The sequence below is a fragment of the Vipera ursinii genome (assembly GCF_947247035.1).
Source record: "Vipera ursinii genome assembly, chromosome: 1".
Lineage (NCBI taxonomy): Eukaryota > Metazoa > Chordata > Lepidosauria > Squamata > Viperidae > Vipera > Vipera ursinii.
Window position 1 is genome coordinate 267,263,506 of NC_139512.1, and position 6,000 is coordinate 267,269,505.

The following is a 6,000-nucleotide window of genomic DNA, read 5'->3' on the forward strand; positions in this document are numbered from 1 at the left end:
GCCTCAGATTTTCATTGTCAAGCAATAGCAGTCTAGAACTATATATTCATATATGCAAATCGATGCAAGTAAATGGTTTATAATATTTGACAGCAGTGTTTTCAGTTCAAAACAAGTAGATGTCAGTGAAAATAAAATCGAAGTATCTCTGTTTTACAATATTCATCTCTTCTCTCTTACACTGAATGCATTTCAGGATGACAAATTAAAGTTCCTTTGTAAGATTGGACTTCTGAGATAAGGGAAGTTTATTACTAAAACCTCAGCAGTGATAAAAAAAATTTTTTTTACCACAACAGCTACTGCCACTGATAAACAAACAGAGCTCACCTTGAATTGACTCAGATTTTCTTGTCTGACCACCTGCCAGGAAATTTGCAGCAGTCTGCCTGACCCTGTTCTTAAATCACTTTTGAAAGTTAGAACATATAAAATGGGATAGATTATGGCCTGGTTAAAGAAAAGGAAGAGATTTACAACTCTACAATATTTCTCGCTTTTGAAAATTAAATGGCACGATGGAGACACTAAAAGGGGGGTTCACAGAAAGGGACAATACCATGCATGACCAGTTCAACATTCAAGTCCTTCATGGAGGAATGGCACCAGCGTATAAATGAAAAAAGAAGTTATTGTTTTGCAAGGTGATGGCTGTAGAGATGAAGGACATTTTATGCTTTTCAACTGGCCATGTAGTATTGATAAAAAGAAACTCTTCCTCTCTCCCAGGCAAAGTGTGGTTGGTATATTTTAAGAGGCTTTTTGCAGACGCTCCATTGATAGAATGAAACAATAACAGCCTGGGAACAGAGACCATGATGTGTCCATCAAGCTATCACAGGATAGTCACGTTTAGATTATTCTCTTAACAAAATAGACAGCTTTCTCCAAAGCTGGGCACTGATTAACAAAGTGATGAAGAATAGAGGGGATATTTTCCAGGGAAAGTGTGCATAATTGTAATTGGGTGGGATGCTTGCTAGGTTTTGCTACCACTCTGTGTGTGTGTGTGTGTGTGTGTGTGTGTGTGTGTGTGTGCGTGTGTGTGTGTGTGTACATAAAAATGCAGGTCTTAGTTCTGGAATACCCTTTGCCAAATTACAGGTTGAAGTAATCTGGTCCATGTTAATGAAAGTCTCCTTTGAAAAGTTTAACAACATTTGATTATTTATCTGTGAAATCCCCCTACAGTGAAATCACACATGGGGAAATTTCTGCAGCAGTTAATTTAGGGTAAAAAAAAAAACCCCAAGTAATTTGTTAATGGGCATGGGTACCAACACGTGCCAGGTCACGCTGGATTTTCTTTAAAAATAAAAAAAAATAACAAAGTTAAACTTTCACTCAACCTGAAAATATTTGCTTTTTATGGGGCAGTGCGGAACGAATGGGACAGCAAATCTTTTTTTTTCCAATGAACTATTTTCACAAAGTAAAAGCTGTGTGGAATAAAGCAAGAAGAAAAGGAAAGGGGAGCTGAAGATATGGAGGAATGGGAAGGGAACAATACTGAGGTAAATAATTTTCTTTAAAAAATAAAGAAAACTATGAAAAAGGCACAATATATATATAGTCGAGAAGAAGTATTAAAAAAGCATTTGATGATGAATTTTGGACATTTCTAGGCAACACAAGGAGACATAGAAGACACATTAAAATCTATTTAACGCACTAAATATTTTTAGGGTGTGTGTGAGCAAATTGCCTACAATGACCTTCACAAAAAAGGTTGTGGAAAGTAATTGAAACATTAAAAAAAACCAATGTACAATATATCAGGCAGCCTTTGTTGAATTCAGTGAATATTATCTAAATGAAAATTACCTCATTACACCGTGTTTTCCCACCCCCATCGTTTATTTAGTCCAAGTAACCTGGTTACTTTCCATAGATTATTCTTTGAACCTGCAAAAAACAGCAAAGTGTGGTTAATTAGGGAACCCACATTTTAACTCACTTACTAAAAATGAAAAAGGGATCTTTTTCTAAAAAAGCAGCAACCACAAACCAACCTGAATTCTAGTTTTAGCTGACACATACTGGCTATCAAGTATGTGTACCACAGTTTGCATTTCTCAAATAATTTCTTCTAAGTTTTTCAGAAACCACACTAGATGTCAATCCATTCACCTTTTTTCTTTTGCTAATTTTGACAGGGCTGTATAATTTTCCTTTGTAGCTAGCACAATTGTCACATTTTAGTTATGTCGATTGTTTTAAATTAGATCCTGGTATCCATGGCTAGCCATTAAGCATTTCATTCTATTTCTTTACATCACTTCATTCTTCATATGTAGACCAAACCTGTATTGTTCTTGCCAGAGTAAAATTTATCTTATATGGATACCAATCTCAAATAAGGTACCTTGCAGACGTATGCGTATTTGTGTTCCATTGTGGTTCTGAGCTGCTGTTCATCAGAGTCGTTTCCCAAAAGCAGAAGCTGCAAAATATTGCCTCTCCTGGCCCCTGCTCCCATTGACCCTCTTTCACTTTGTCTCACACAAGAACTTATCTGCTCAAAGCAAGAATGTTGGATGGTTTTGACCTCCAGCATCCATACAATGGGCAATGGACAATACAGAAATAGGCCTTCCCCCCCCCCCTGCTATACAAATCTGCTTTTGTACTTTTGATCTTTGGAGCCCTGTGTGAGCTCACGGAGTGTCTGGGAGATAGATGTGATCTGTTAGCCTCATCCATAGCTGACAGCAAGCCACTTTCACACAACCAGGCAGGTATGGCTGCGGCTGGGTAACAGATGAGAACCCATGGGGAGCCTTTGACTGTGGAGAATGAAGAATCAAAGGTAACCATATTGGATGCAAATACAAAGGAACTGCTTCCCCCCCCCCTTCCTTTTCTTTTCCTCCCTTCCCCTTCCCCTGCGTCTTTCTAGTTTATTCCGTGTTCTTCCTCGCTATGTTAAAACATAGATGGAAAAGTATTTTCCCCTTGGAAGAATCTGAACATTCTAGAAGCAGCATGTCTTCCTTATTTTGTCTTGCCTGCCAAGGTTGCAAGAAAAGTGACACTTCTGAATGAGTAATGGAGATCATGATGGCAACTCCCTGGTCTTATCTCTCAATGTTCTCAATGAAGAATTTCTGGAAAATATTGACATTTCGTAAGGGGCACTACAATTGAGAAATGTTTTGGGCCTAAAATTTAACTTGATTTCATTTCATTTTATCATTTTGCTTTTAGATAGCAGCAACCATTAATGTTTCTATTTCTCTTTCCCCAGCCTGATAATCTGTGGATGTGTTTGGACACCATCTTCTACAACTTCCACCTGTTGCCTACATTAGCTAGAAATTCTGCTATGTCCAAAGAGCAATCGATTGAGGAATGCCTAAGTAAATTCTGATCAACACAGACTCATTTATTTCAAAGTATATCCCATTGTGTTCGGTGCATTTTTCCTGACAGGTAAGTCAGAAAGAGATTGAGCCCAGTTCCCAGCAAATTGCTTCATTTCAGTGAACAAAGGCTAAAAATCCAAGTGGATTGAGACTGCATCATAAAGACAATTAATTAGGATAGCATTTATTCAGTTTTGAATTATGGGTGCAAAGGAGTGGGGCATTGGGTTGTCCATGACTTGTCCATCCAAGTCATGGTTGTCCGTAAGGTGCTCTTTCAAAAGGCAACTGGACCGTCTTTTTGTTTTAGTTTGAAGACGTTTCGTTTCTAGTCAAACGTTTTTTCAGTTCAGTTTAGAACTGAAGAAGCTTCTTGGATGAGAAGTGAAATGTCTTCAAGCAAAAAATAAAGAAAGTCCAGTTGCCTTTTGAAAAATCATATTTGTGACATCTACAGAACGGCAGCACAAAACCTCTAAACTGCATTATTGACTACATAGCCTGCAGTTTCCTCCTGTGATTTCTTTTCATAGATGTAAAGATGCAGGAGCATCTCAGCAAGTCTTGAATAACTTTGTTCAGCCTCTGAATTAGGCCCAGTAAAAACCTGAAAGTAAAACTGTCAAGGCTTGTAGGCTAGATTAAGAAGTTATGGGATATCCTGAAAGAAAACAATACAAGTCACTTCTCAATTGTTGTCCAGAAAACTACATGGATATGCCAATAATACATCAGGAGTTGAGCTTAGTTTACACGAGGCTTTACTAGCAGTATATACTGGAGTTGATGCTAGTCAAAAGCACCTTATGCAGAATGGAAAGCCTTAAATATTCTCCCCAGTCACATGTGATTGAAACTCCCTTCCTCTACTTCATGAAGAAGTTTTAAAAAGATCAAAAAGAAAGCTTTCAATTTCAGCAAATGAAAACCAATCATTAACTGGATGCAGTGAAAGGAGACTGTGAGTTCGAGGCCAGAGGTCCCCAACCTTCTGGGCACCAGGGATCGGTTCTGTGGAGAAAGGTTTTTCCACAGACTGGAGAGGGCATGGTTTTGTGTGCTGCCTGCATCCCATGGATGGGGTTTTTGCTTGCTTGTGTGGACCATTTGCTGGCATGCCACAGCCCATTACCAGTCCACCGACCGGGGGTTGGGGACCCCTACTCTATCCAATTCTGGGTACTCAAATTTCTGGGCTGAGAGTGCTTTGAAATCTAACATAACATCACACTCCTGTGCATACCTGCTCAAAATGTTTAAGAATGCCTGGGACTCCTGTATACCTTTTGCATTCATTTCAGCAATGGCTTTAATAAAAAGCAAAATCATTCTCAGTGCCCTAAAGTCAGACTTCCCCTATTTGTTGTTGTTAGCTGCGAAGTCGTGTCCGACCCATCGCGACCCCATGGACAACGTTCCTCCAGGCCTTCCTGTCCTCTACCATCTTCTGGAGTCCATTTAAGCTCATGCCTACTGCTTCAGTGACTCCATCCAGCCACCTCATTCTCTGTCGTCCCCTTCTTCTCTTGCCCTCAATCTTTCCCAACATTAGGCTCTTCTCCAGTGAATCCTTCCTTCTCATTAGGTGGCCAAAGTATTTGAGTTTCAGCTTCAGGATCTGGCCTTCTAAAGAGCAGCCCCCCTATTACATATATAGGAAAAAATATATCAAAAATGATATATAGGAAAAAAGACCCTGAAACCATAGACATACTCTGGGCACTCTTAACAATGTTGTGAAGGAGTTAATTTTATGTTGTCTAGGACTGGAAACACATTTGCTGTCCTTATTTAGATAATATGAAGCTGTCTCTCCTGCTAGTCTATTCAGATTAAACAAACTGTTTCTCTTCATTAGGAAGCCTAATGACCAGACAGATATTGCTGCACAGCCAATGCATTCCCTTGCTATGCAGTCCAAAGAGGTCATTTTCCCATCGTCACCTACAAAAAAAAAATGCTCAGTCCTACCAACTTTACTCACCTTTTCTCAACAGGACTCTATCTCAGTCTTAGATTTAAAATTCAGTTCTTGTTTCTAAATGAGGTGGGTGATACATGTTTGTCATGAAAAGGGTTTATGTTCTACTAGCTGATGTCAAACTGATGGTTCCTGGTCCCAGAAGTGTCATGCCCAGTTTAGTTAATAGCAGATTGTCAAATAAAATAATAAATCTCCTTACTCAGTGACTTTTGCACAGCTTTCTCACCGTCTCCCTAATTCAGCATGACAAGTAGGCTTTCTGCATCCAGGGTATCTGAATATCTCCAGCAGCATATCCAGAGATATGCCCATACCAAGAGAAGTACACGAGCATTTTGAAGTAGTAATACCTGCACAGTAATCTACTGTTTTAGAACTGATTATCAAAATTAATGTGGGTCCATGGCCAGTAGGGCTCCCGTCTTTAGTCAACACTAAATGCTGCAGAAACCCTTCTTATCACAGCTTTCATGAGTATTTATTTTAGATCTGAAAATAATATCACTGAGAAAGGAAAATGGAAGAATGAGACAGAAGATATACAGATGCACAGGAGAACTTAAAATTGTAGATAAGGTCTTTGGAATGATCTTCTTATCTTTCTTGAACCGATATAGTCTGTAGGCATCCCATATCTGAGTTGCAAAAGTG